The sequence below is a fragment of the Papio anubis genome, chromosome 1 (assembly GCF_008728515.1).
Source record: "Papio anubis isolate 15944 chromosome 1, Panubis1.0, whole genome shotgun sequence".
In the NCBI taxonomy this organism is placed as follows: Eukaryota; Metazoa; Chordata; class Mammalia; order Primates; family Cercopithecidae; genus Papio; species Papio anubis.
In genome coordinates, this window is record NC_044976.1 from 140134337 (window position 1) to 140148361 (window position 14025).

General features: G+C 37.7%; 1 long non-coding RNA gene across 2 annotated transcripts in view; it reads left to right on the forward strand.

Moving 5' to 3' along the window:
* The first annotated feature begins 1009 nt into the window (after nt 1-1009).
* Nucleotides 1010-14025, forward strand: part of LOC110741343 — a 38191-nt gene continuing 25175 nt past the window's right edge. For both annotated transcript variants that reach the window (XR_002517390.2, XR_002517391.2), the window contains exons 1-3: nt 1010-3203; nt 3491-3656; nt 9548-9594. This is a non-coding gene — a long non-coding RNA (uncharacterized LOC110741343). The remainder of the gene's footprint in view (nt 3204-3490; nt 3657-9547; nt 9595-14025) is intronic.

Genomic DNA, 14025 nt, shown 5'->3' on the forward strand with positions numbered 1-14025 from the left:
TGCTGTTAGAGGGATAGGCATGGGCTGGTGGGATGATTCTAAGTATTTGAAATGTATAGGGGTGCTGCTGCTGGGGGTGATGGTGATAAATATAGGGATAATAATTTTGGATGATGGTTACTAAATTGCATTGATGCCTTATTCCATTATGTGGATAATGGAATGCTGAGGACAGTTAACAATGGAAAGAACTAAAACTAAGCATGAGAGCCAGAGAGTCTCTTTGGCAGGCTACACAAAGTCCTCCTCTCCTGCAGTGGTGAGCAAAGTATGAGATCAAATCTAGAATCTAATAAACAGCAGCTGAACTTCAAAGATTGTCAGATGCCCAACCAAGGCAAGTCTGTTTTGACAAAGCCAAGGCCTTGGTTGGAAAAACCTGCATCCCGGACACATGACTTGGGGACATATGGATAATACCCTCAATATTTTGACTCCATAAACTTCTTTGAATAATTTCAGCCTGTGGAAGTGAGCAGCCCTTTCCCAATAAAAGCAAGTGTTTTCCCGTATGGGAAGAAAATGAGAAACCCTTTTCTCCAAAAGGCAAAGATAATTCTTCCCTCAGGAACTTCCATTGTTAACTACCCTCAGCATTCCATCATCTACATGCAAGGCATAAATGCAATTTAGTAATAATCATCCAAAATCATTATCCCTATATTTATCACCATCACCACCAGCAACACCTCTGTATGTTTCAAATACTTAAAATCATCCCTCCAGCCCGTGCCTATCCCTCTATTAGCACATTCTCCCAAGGAGCCATTTTATACCATCTGTACAAGATGGTAAGACACAGACAGAATCATATGCTCTGAAAGTGGGAGTTATTAGAGATTAGTATCAGGCTTAAATTTGGTAAGGTGGTGGCCACTATCTACTTACCTTGCTGGTTTGACCCTGAAAACATTGGATGGGTCCTGGAGAATAACTGTGTAGACTGTCACGGCTTCAATCTGCAGCAGCCCCAATGATAGCTGCTCTTTCAGGTTGCTAGAGTGGATTGATGTGGCCACAAGAATATGATATACAGCCAGTGACTTGGCAAATGTATTCTTCCCTATCTTAATGATGAAAGACTTTCAGAAATAGTTTGCATTCACGTGGAACAGAAAACGATGCGTATTTACAGTGTCGCGCACTGTTAATCGTTTTGTTAGCTCCTCCATCTGGACATCCTGCAGAACATCACATTGAGGGTGAGGAAAAGGTGGAGAGTACACTGGAAGCCATGGTAAGATGCATGCACTCCAGACAGTGAGAAATAAATGCTATAATAATTAATGGGCCTGCCATCTCAGTAAAATATTTAGGGTCTACTGGCATGCTTAATTATCCTGCTCCAAGTAAAAGATAAATTGTTTCATCTTGCGTCTCTTTTTTCAAAGAAGCATGCACAATGCCTGGTGGGACTTTTTGACTTCTCAAAGAGCAACCCTAGCAGTTGGGTCACATAATCTGGCAGGCCCTATGGTGCAGGAGATAGCAGTGGAAGAAAATATGTAGTGTGGGCTTTATAGCAAGTTCTAGTGTAAGAATAGCAATAAACAAACCTGAATTTCTGGAGACAGGCTATGCCATCTCTAGCAGAGAATTGCCCAGCACTGGAAAAGAGCTCTTAGGCTCTTATGATATTGGAATGTAGTAGATATAAAACAATTGACCATGAGACCATGAGACACCAAATGATCATTTGTCTGAAACAGCTGGGTCCTACTGGACTCACCAAATAAAAAAGTTGGGAATATGACCACAGCAGTTGATTATAAGATGGAAATGGTATATTCAAGGCCTACTATGAGCAGGAGTGGAAAGTGTCATCATGGTGCATGAGCAAGTAGCCCAAATTCTCATTCATCCGCCACATTTGCTCTAGTATTCTTTTCTTATCTCACTTATGGCTGTATTGGGTTAGGCCTATTGCAAAGGCCATTTTGTAAAGCCAAGAAGGAAGGACAAAAAACCAGAGCTTGGTGTTGGAATGGGTCATCTTAGCGAGTGGGTACAAGCCAAAAATTCATGGAGACTACATGATAGCCTCACTCAGAGGATACCTAGAAAAATGCCAGTGATGGGGGGAAAAACCTCCCTGGTCAGTGGGAAATAGCCTGGTTAGCTGGTTCAGAGCCTAGAAGGAAAGAGATTGGAAGATTGGAGACAAAAATATTGAGAGTGGAGGTATGTGGCTGGATATATTAGAATGGGAACCAAGTTTGGAGGTTTTTGTTTTTTAATTCACATATTAAAGCTCATTAGAAATAGCATCTTCCAGGAATGAGGCACTGAACAACCAAAGTGGAAAAAGTGGCATGGTCAATTGGTTTTAACCAGTCTTTGTCAGCAGCCGCTCCAGTGTTGACAAAACAGGCAGGTGAATCATGTGAGCATGGAAGCAGAGATGAAAACTACACATGGGATTAACAGGACCATCTCCCACTCACCAAGATCAGTTTAACCACTGCCATTGATGAATGTCTAACCTATCAGCAAAAAAGGCTAATTGGAAGCCCCTTTGGAGCTTTTCCTTGAGGAGATCAACTGACCAGTTGGTGGCAATTTATTATATTGGATCCCTCAGGAGTAGACACCTATTTCAGATACAGGTTTGCCATTTCTGCCTTCAGGACTTCAGCTAACACCTCTATCATGGGGCTTACAGAATGTTTGATTCAGTGAGACAGAATCCCAAATAATATAGTATAGAAGCACCTAGCATACCATCCAGAAGCAGCCAGGCTCAGAGTATTAAAAAGGTCTGTTTGAAGTCATAGCTGAAGTACCAGCCCAGAGGCAAAACTCTATATAAATTGGACATCATCCTTCAGGATGCCACATACCTATGAAGTCAGAGATGTTTCTATGGCACTGGGTCCATTGTAGAAAGAATACATGGATTTGAGAACCAAGGCACATATGGGGAGTAGAACCTCTGACTACCACTACCGCAAACTGTGCTTCATATTTCTGAAAGGTTACTGTAGAGATAAAGGTTCTCAGCATCAGAAGGGAGCACTCTTGCCAGTGTACACAGCAAGGGTGTAACGAAACTATAAACTGCAGCTACTACTGAGGCATCTCGGGCTCCTCATGCGCAGGGAGTGGTAGGCAAGAAGAAGATTCACCGTCTTCTCATGCAATCAGCAGAAGGAGACAGCTGCTGTTACACCCCAGAGGCAAGGAGGAATCCACGTGGAACCCAGGTGATCCAGTTTGGTGCTTCTTTATTCTTCCTTGCCCAATTGTGATTGAGAATGAACAAGGGTGTAGCCCTGGCTGAGAAGGAGCTCAGATCCCTCAGAAATGAGGGTTGATTGACACCATCAAGTAAGCCGCTGAGACCAACAGAAGTGGTAGCTGGGGATAAGAACAAATTTGAATGAGGAGTGGAGGAGGAAACAATGAGCAGCAGTAGCGGTCTTTAGACCAAGGGCAGCCACAAGGGCCATAGTTTGTTCCACTAACTTCCCTCTTATACATTTACCATTAGGAAGAAAGGAGAAGCTGTTCTCTCATGTGTGTAGACAAGCAGATTGCACAGCACAAGCTTCTCTGAAAGGCAGAGGGATGTGATTTACCTGTGGAAGACAAAGAGACATACCACCACTTTGTTTCCCCTTCAGAGGAAGAATTGCTATCCAGCTGCAAGAAGTATGGTAAGCTGGCAGTCTCCAGTGGTTAGCTCTTTCTGGGGTTCACTTTAATATTTGAACTGAGGTTCTGCTCCTTTTGAGGGGACTCTAAGCCAAAGATTGAGTCAGATGGTGACACTAAGGCATAACCATTTTTGTCTAGTGCAAGACTCTTAATGGGCAGTCATTGATCTGGAGCCCTGAGTTTGTCAGGACTGTGTCACAGTGTGATGACATCTCAGTCCAATTCTGTTACCTCCTTTTTCTTTTCACAAGTCTTATTCCTCAAGAAACCTTTTGCACTCCCAACCCCATCTCAGCATCTTATTCTCAGAGAACCCAACCAGGACAATTTTATAAAATCATAACTAAAAGGAAACACTGCTATGCCTCCCCAGTGTCCTCAGATACTATCCAAAGCCCTAGAATATTAGAATGGAAGTAGTCACAGCTGACTTAGCTGACAGTCTCAGAGATTTAAATTCATATAACCACTAGGAGTCAAAATAGGGATCAACAGATATTCAGCACATCAGAACTATTTATGTAACGCCAGACAGGCCTGAATAAAAATAGGAAATAACAGTCAAGCTAATTATTGGTACCATGTAGTTCCAGACATTCAAACATATCTACTCAAAAACAAGCAAACAAACAAAGCCACAGGAATCCGGCCAAATGATTGAGGATATAGATAATCTCAATATGAAATGATTTTCAATCTTGACATTATTTCCTCAAATGTCCACTTCAAGAGGAGGAAAGAAAAATGTTCTTATTAATAGTAAAATATTAAAATAAGCTGATGATATAATAAAACATTTAAAGAGAGATAATTTACTTCTCGAGTGCCAAAGAGACTGTATAAATGATGTCAGCTAACAGACTGAGGTTCTCACTCAAATAGATCAAAGCCACATGTTACAAGCTGCAAGACATTATCCAATGGTCAAAATACGTTCTCCCTCCCAGCCCCAATGGAACCTCCATGATCCAAGCCGCAAAACTACACAAGATCTTGGACTGGTTCCCTGAAACACAAAAGGATACATTTTGTAAGTGTGACCCAAACAGACCACTGCCTGGGTGGCCTGTGCAGTTCATGGGATGTCGCAGCCAGGTCCCCTGTGATGGCATTCCTGTAATCTATCTTGCCCTGATACCAATCTAATTTTATAGGGCATTCAGATAGAGCATTTGAAAAAGTAAATTGGATCATGTAACTGTCTTGCTTCAAACATTTCAATGACTTCACAGGGTTCATAAAATCAAATTTGAACTCTTACCATTCCCTCCTAGACCCTGCATAATCTGACCCCTGCCTTCCTTGAAGGCCACTCATGTTCACTCATTAAGCCCAGATTCTACTGGACAGTCATTGCCCACCTTGGGGGCCATTACAGAGACTTTCCCCTGTGTCTAAAGTGCTCCTCCTCTTCCTCTTTGGGAACTGGCTTCTTCCCCTCAATTCAGGCCTTAGGTCAAATGCTTCCTCCTCAGAGAAGCCTTTTCTGATGGCCAAATCCAAGTCCCTTTCCTCACTCCCCGCCCCACGAACACTCTTGCATTCTCTCCCTCTTCATCGTCTTTCTCCTCCAGGTTTAAATGATGATTTGCTTAAAAAATCTGTTTGCTTATTGTTGCTTTCCCCCAATAGTCTATAAGCTATTTGTTTCATATATACTGGTATTTCTAGGACCTTGCATAGTGCTTTGCATAATATAGTTGCTTACTCTGTTGAATGTATAAAAAAATAATAAAATACACTTACATAGCTCTAATGATATGCTCACTCTAAGCACTTTACATATATAACTCTATTAAGTCTATGGTATAGGCTCTTTTTTTTTTTACTGTTGATAAAACTAAGGCACAGAGCAGCTAAGAATTCACAGAAGGTAGGGCAGAGCTAGGATCGGAACCCATGTAATTTGATGGTAGTGAACACAAATCTCTTCTAACATGTTCCTTTCTTAACTCATTAAATATCAATCTTCTCAATAAAACATTTAACATAAAAGTTATTTCAGGATGTCAGATGGACATGTTTGGGGTCAGAAGGGTGCTCTGGGCCTCTGAAATCCATTGCTCACTCTGCGTATAGCCACACTGGCTAGTCAGAGTACAATCCTGATTCATCTGTAAAAGTCCCCAGTTTGTAATTCGTGCATCAGGAGTTGTTTTTGTTTTTGTTTTTACAGACTAGTTGATGTGTGTGTGCATGTGTATGTGTGGATGTATGTGTTGAGGTATCAGTGACTGTTTACCAGTGATGTGGTCTAGTGAGCTGAAAGTCTGATAATAAAAAGACACAGACTGTCTTGTTGAATTCTTTAGTTGTTGTATTTTTTTAGTCATTAATTCTTTAGGGGTTTCCAGATATATTATCTTGTTATCTCTAAAGAGAGATTTTTTTCTCCTATTCTTATGCTCTAGTTGTTTTATCTTATTTAATTGCCTTGAGCAATAATTCCAGATTGATGTTCAATTTTAGTAGAAATAGTGGGCATCTTTTCCTGTTCCTGACTTAGTGGAAATTCCTCTAGAGTTATCTGTTGAGTAACTCTTTTATTCCCTTTTTTTCATATTAGAATATGTTTTAAATGATACCATACTAAGTAATTGGTGATTTATGATATGCTATGATATCCATAACATCTGGTAATGCCCATCTACTCCAATTACTCAGTATTTTAAGACAATTCATTTTTTTCCCTAAAAATTTTCTAAATTAGCTGATGTTTTACTATATGTGCATTTTTGTGATTACTTAAAATTTTACTATGCATTCTCAATGTTTAAAGTCTATAGTTAATCAAAATAATTCCTTTTCAACAAAATAAAAGGCTTCGAACAGTTTAAATCCAGGCATTCCTTCTTGGTGTTTAAACTCCTCCTGTCTAATACTTGAATTCTGTCATTTTTTAAAAATCAACCCATAGATTAGACATTATTGTTTCATCATTTTATAATTGCCTCTTTATATTTTTATAGTTATTTACTAGTCATTTTCTCATCATTCCTACTAGAATAATATTCCTTCTGAAGTCATTCCTTTTTTTTTTAACTATACTCCTCACACAGTTACCTAATTGATTTTTTTCTAAGTATTTAGTAACTTACACAGTCTCACTCTTAAAGGATAATTTTGCTCAGTAAGTAATTCTAATTGACAGTCATTTTCTCTCAGCAGAAGAGATTATTTGGCTTCTATTATTGCTATGGCTATGTCTGCTATTAGGCTACCTGAAATTTTTGCGGGGAAAGTAATCTGTACTACTATTTTCTTCAGTGTTCTCTAGTCTCCCTACGATGTACCAGATACATTTCTTTTTATATCCTGCTTGTTATACATTGTATTCATTCATTCTGCTTATTCATGTATTTAATCAGTTTTTGGATAATTCTCAGTCATCATCTCTTTTGCCTTTTCTTCATTCTTTGGGTTCCCTGTATTTGATTAGATATATATGACACCAGACCATCTTTGCTCCAGTAATTGAGATGCCACCTCTATAATGCATCAGAGTTTAATGTTTTTGGTTCACTTCTAAACTTCTATTCTTTTGGTCTGTTCATGCATCAGTACCACACTGTTTTAGTTATGGGAGATTTGTAATACATTTTAATATCTGGTGGGGTTACCCTCTCATTCTATTCATATTTTCTGTCTCAGTATTTCTGTTTTATTTGGGGTAATTTATTCAGCTCTGTGTCACAGCTTACCAAATCTCTCTTTAGCTATTTCTACTATGCTATTTACCTCATTCACTGACTTTTAAATTGCAATGACAATATTTTACTTTTCATAGAAATGTTCTTCTGTGAGTGTTCTTATTCAAATCTGTAGGATTGCATTTGATAGACTTTTGTTCTTTACTCATTTTTACAAAATGTAATAATTTATTTCATTTAACATTTTAAGCATAAATATTCTTTACCTGATAATTCTAATATGTGAAGTACTTGGGGACCTAAATCATTTATTGTTTTTGCTGTCATTTTTTCTGTCTTTTTCCTTGTTGTGTATGTGTGTGTGGGTATGTAAGCTCTTATTTTATGAAATTTGATCTACGATAATCCTGAGACCCTAAATTGGGGTTGATTTCCTCCAGAAAGGATTTGGGTTTATATCTGCCAACCACTTTAGTCCCTTTTGAGGGCCACTAAATAACAAAGAGGTCTTAGATTCATTTCAGGATTAAATTTTAAATGCCAGGAACAATTTTTGAAATAGGGCTTGAACATTTCTCTATTTTGTGAGTTCAGTCTTAAAAGCTTACCTGTTCAGTTTATCCAATTTTTAGTTAAATTATAGGAGAGTGACTTCAAATTTACCATACACTGTATCGTGTATCTTTTCATTTTTTTAATTTAAATCTTGAAATGTTTCAGATTTATGGTAAAATGAAGAAAATAAGTAAAGCATGTTATATGTATTACTGGTTTACATTAATAAGAAATAGCATTAATGTAGTTTTATTTGCATCACACTCTGTTTGAGGAAAACATCTTAGATACTTTTGAGGCAGCTTCCCTGAGTCACACATCTTCTTGGAGTTCTGCAGGCATCTCAAAGTGTTCAGAACTGAACTTACCATTCTTTCCATTCAACTACTCCCCTCTTGTATTCTCACAGCAGAAGAAATAACTCTCAAATTATCCATATCTCAAATCCCACATTCACTATCTCAGTTGACGCTCCAATCACCCTTTAATTTGATGATTCATTGTTTAACTCTCCTAACTGCACTTCCTACATCTAGTCTTGCCTTCAATCCTAGTCACTGCAGAGTGTGTGTGTGTGTGTGTGTGTGTGTGTGTGTGTGTGTTTTCTACATCTCACACACTTTATCCTTAATAAAAACCCTTCAGTGGCATTCTATTACTCTTGGTGACAGACACAAACTCCTTAGGATGGCATGGGGTCTTTCATGATCTGACCTTTTACCTGCCCACACTCCCTGACAATCATTCTCCCAGTCGTGTTGAATCACTCTATTCCCCCAAATCCCATTCTCTCTATCGCCTCTGATCATTTATACACATTGTTCCCTTTGCATGTAAATGCCTCTCTAATCTTGCCAGTAGATGTCTGGCTGACTCCATTACCTCTGAGTTTAAAGTTTACCATACTAGGAAGATGTTCCTGACCTGCCATGCTTGGCCAAAGCATTCCTTTCCTGTATTCCTCTATCACCCTTTGCATATATTTATCATACTTTTCTTTAATGCCATGCATAGTTCTTGACATAATTTGAGTTGAATAATAGCTCAGATGATAGCCAATAAGGTAATGACAGTCCAAAGAGGTCTAATTCAGAAGTTACCAAAAGTTATTAATCATATGAATGTGTCACAGGAATAATTGTTTAATAATTTTGTTGAGTTATAATTGACATATAATAAACTGAAATGTAAAGTACACAGTCTAATAAGCTTCTACAAATGAATACAGTTGTGAAACCAACATCATAATCAAGATAACAAATATCAATCACCCTCATTTGGGTTTTCCCACTTTTGTATTTCAAATAAAGCTATTATGAACCTCTGGTACAAGTATTATATGGATATGGATATTTGACTTAGGTAAATACTAAGAGTGGAATACCTGTATCATACATCTGATGTATGTTTAACTTTTTAATAAACAAACTGTTTTCCAAACTCATTGTAGCCATTTACACACCTACAAGAAGTCTAAGAGAGATCCAATTCCTCCACATTCTCACCAATTTTAAACAGTGTAATAGGTATGAAGCAATTTCTCATTGCGATTTTAATTTGCATTTTTCCAATGCCTATTCATGTTGAGCGTCTTTTTGTGTGTTTATTTTCCACCTGTATAATTTGTCTAATGAAGTATGGTTCGAATCTTTTCTCTTACTTGATTGCTTATTTTCTTGTTATAGAGTCTTGACATTTCTTTACAAATCTTGGAGCACAAGTCCTTTATCAGGTAAGTAATCAGAAAATATTTTATCTCGGTCTGCAGCTTGACTCCTTTTTTGTTCTTTTCAACTTGTTATTATGAAAAATTTCAAATTTACACATAGAATAATACCTGGGTGATAAAATAATCTGTACACCAAACCCTCATGACAGATGTTTACCTATGTCACAAACCTTCACATGTACCCCAGAACCTGAAAAAGTTAAAAAAAGAAAAGTTTTGATATAATGTAAACCAGATTTAGCAATTACAAAAACAACAATATTTTTCAAAATGCAGGTTCCATGATCATTTTAATAGTATGGGGCTAGTTGTCTTTGCTAAAATAAGTTAGGAAACCTCAGAGAACATTGCACAAAGGAATATTCATTCATTAAACTTTTATTTCACATATGAACTCAAATGGGTGGACTTGATCCCAATAAAGAAAAATGTACTTCTTACTATGGATTGCATCATACATTTAAAAGAGACTGCAAATCCTTTGCTTTGGCAACTATTAAGGACTGGAAAGCATAAAACAAACTTTTAGAGATGAGTTTTAAAGAAAACTTAAAGTTGAGTTACAAAATAAAACCTGTAGTATTAGAAATGCTTATGAAGAATAATGCCACAAATTGTTTTTTAACAATTTAGAAGCCCTAACTTTCTTTGTGCACATTGCATATGAAATCCCACGCCTCAGAATCTAGGACAGCTCCCCATATTCAACCATTAATATATCAATCAGCAGTAAATTGTATGCATATTAAGTGTGAAAATAAAGATTGTGAAAAGCCTAGTGTTAGATCTTGCCACCAAATTTGAATAAAATACTTTTGGCTTTTCAGATTTTTTACTCCGAATTGTGAATAAGAGACTGTGGCCTGGGGTATGTTAACAGTAGGTAGGGTGGAGGTAGGGTAAAGGAGGAAGGCAGGTAGGTCGGCACTTTGGCATGTATTCCATGGTGTATATGTGCCACATTTTCTTAATCCAGTCTGTCACTGATGGACATTTGGGTTGATTCCAAGTCTTTGCTATTGTGAATAGTGCTGCAATGAACATACATGTACATGTGTCTTTATAGCAGCATGATTTATAATCCTTTGGGTATATACCCAGTAATGGGATGGCTGGGTCATATGGTACTTCTAGTTCTAGAGCCTTGAGGAATCGCCATACTGTTTTTCATAATGGTTGAACTAGTTTACAATCCCACCAACAGTGTAAAAGTGTTCCTATTTCTCCACATCCTCTCCAGCACCTATTGTTTCCTGACTTTTTAATGATCACCATTCTAACTGGTGTGGGATGGTATCTCACTGTGATTTTGATTTGCATTTCTCTGATGGCCAGTGATGATGAGCATTTTTTCATGTGTCTGAAGGCTGTGTGCATGTCTTCTTTTGAAAAATGTCTGTCCATATCCCTTGCCCATTTTTCAATGGGGTTGTTTGTTTTTTTCTTGTAAATTTGTTTGAGTTGTTTGTAGGTTCTTGATATGAGCCCTTTGTCAGATGAGTAGATGGCAAAAATTTTCTCCCATTCTGTAGGTTGCCTGTTCACTCTGATGGTAGTTTCTTTTGCTGTGCAGAAGCTCTTTAGTTTAATGAGATCGCATTTGTCAATTTTGGCTTTTGCTGCCATTGCTTTTGGTGTTTTAGACATGAAGTCCTTGCCCATGCCTATGTCCTGAATGGTATTGCCTAGGTTTTCTTCTAGGGTTTTTATGGTATTAGGTCTAACATTTAAATATCTAATCCATTTTGAATTAATTTTCATATAAGGAGTAAGGAAAGGATCCATCTTCAGCTTTCTACTTATGGCTTGTCAATTTTCCCAGCACCATTTATTAAATAGGGAATCCTATCCCCATTTCTTGTTTTTCTCAGGTTTGTCAAAGATCAGATGGCTGTAGATGTGTGGTATTATTTCTGAGGACTCTGTTCTGTTCCATTGGTCTATATCTCTGTTTTGGTACCAGTACCATGCTGTTTTGGTTACTGTAGTCTTGTAGTATAGTTTGAAGTCAAGTAGCGTGATGCCTCCAGCTTTGTTCTTTTGACTTAGGATTGTCTTGGAAATGCAGGCTCTTTTTTGGCTTCACATGTACTTTAAAGCAGTTTTTTCCAATTCTGTGAAGAAAGTCATTGGTAGCTGGATGGGGATGGCATTGAATCTATAAATAACCTTGGGCAGTATGGCCATTTTCACAATATTGATTCTTCCTATCCATGAGCATGGTATGTTCTTCCATTTGTTTGTGTCCTCTTTTATTTCACTCAGCAGTGGTTTGTAGTTCTCCTTGAAGAGGTCCTTTACATCCCTTATAAGTTGCATTCCTGGGTATTTTATTCTCTTTGAGGCAATTGTGAATGGAAGTTCATTCCTGATTTGGCTCTCTGTTTGTCTGTTACTGGTGTATAAGAATGCTTGTGATTTTTGCACATTAATTTTGTATCCTGAGACTTTGCTGAAGTTGCTTATCAGCTTAAGGAGATTTTGGGCTGAGATGATGGGGTTTTTTAAATATACAATCATGTCATCTGCAAAGAGGGACAATTTGACTTCTTCTTTTCCTAACTGAATACCCTTGATTTCTTTCTCTTTCCTGATTGCCCTAGCCAGAAATTCCCACACTATGTTGAATAGTAGTGGTGAGAGAGGGCATCCCTGTCTTGTGCCAGTTTTCAAAGGGAATGCTTCCAGTTTTTGCCCATTCAGTATGATATTGGCTGTGGGTTTGTCATAAATAGCTCTTATTATTTTGAGATACATTCCATCAATACCGAATTTATTGAGAGTGTTTAACATGAAGGGCTGTTGAATTTGTCAAAGGCCTTTTCTGCATCTATTGAGATAATCATTTTGTCTTTGGTTCTGTTTATATGCTGGATTACATTTATTGATTTGCATATGTTGAACCAGCCTTGCATCCCAGGGATGAAGCCCACTTGATCATGGTGGATAAGCTTTTTGATGTGCTGCTGGATTCGGTTTGCCAGTATTTTATTGAAGATTTTGCATCAATGTTCATCAGGGATATTGGTCTAAAATTCTCTTTTTTTGTTGTATCTCTGTTAGGCTTTGATATCAGGATAATGTTGGCCTCATAAAATGAGTTAGGGAAGATTCCCTCTTTTTCTATTGATTGGAAGTTTCAGAAGGAATGGTACCATCTCCTCCTTGTACCTCTGGTAGAATTCAGCTGTGAATCCATCTGATCCTGTACTTTTTTTGGTCGGTAGGCTATTAATTATTGCCTCAATTTCAGAGTCTGCTATTGGTCTATTCAGGGATTCAATTTCTTCCTGGTTTAGTCTTGGGAGAGTGTAAGTGGCCAGGAAATTATCCATGTCTTCTCGATTTTCTAGTTTATTTGCATACAGGTGTTTATAGTATTCTCTGATGGTAGTTTGTATTTCTCTGGGGTGGGTGGTGATATCCGCTTTATCATTTTGTATTGCATCTATTTGATTCTTCTCTCTTTTCTTCTTTATTAGTCTTGCTAGCAGTCTATCAATTATGTTGATCTTTTCAAAAAACCAACTCCTGGATTCATTGATTTTTTGGAGAGTTTTTTTGTGTCTCTATCTCCTTCAGTTTTGCTCTGATCTTAGTTATTTCTTGCCTTCTGCTGGCTTTCAAATGTGTTTGCTCTTGCTTCTCTAGTTCTTTTAATTGTGATGTTAGAGTGTCAATTTTAGATCTTTCTAGCTTTCTCTTGTGGGCATTTAGTGCTCTAAATTTCCCTCTACACACTGCTTTAAATGTGTCCCAGAGATTCTGGTATGTTGTTTTTTTGTTCTCATTGGTTTCAAAGAACATCTTTATTTCTGCCTTCCTTTCATTATGTACCCAGTAGTCATTCAGGAGCAGGTTGTTCAGTTTCCATGTAGTTGAGCGGTTTTGATTGAGTTTCTTAGTCCTGATTTCTAGTTTGATTGCACTGTGGTCTGAGAGACAGTTTGTTATAATTTCTGTTCTTGTACATTTGCTGAGGAGTGCTTTACTTCCAATTATATGGTCAATTTTGGAATAAGTGTGATGTAGTGCTGAGAAGAATGTATAGTCTGTTGATTTGGGGTGGAGAGTTCTGTAGATATCTATTAGGTCCACTTGGTGCAGAGATGAGTTCAATTCCTGGATATCCTTGTTAACTTTCTGTCTTGTTGATCTGTCTAATGTTGACAGTGGCGTGTTGAAATCTCCCATTAATGTTGTATGGGAGTCTAAGTCTCCTTGTAAGTCTCTAAGGACTTGCTTTATGAATTTGGGTGCTCCCATATTGGGTGCATGTATATTTAGGATACTTAAGTCTTCCTGTTGAATTGATCCCTTTACCGTTATGTAATGGCCTTCTTTGTCTCTTTTGATCTTTCATGGTTTAAAGTCTGTTTTATCAGAGACTAGGATTGCAACCCCTGCTTTTTTTTTGTTCTCCATTTGCTTGGT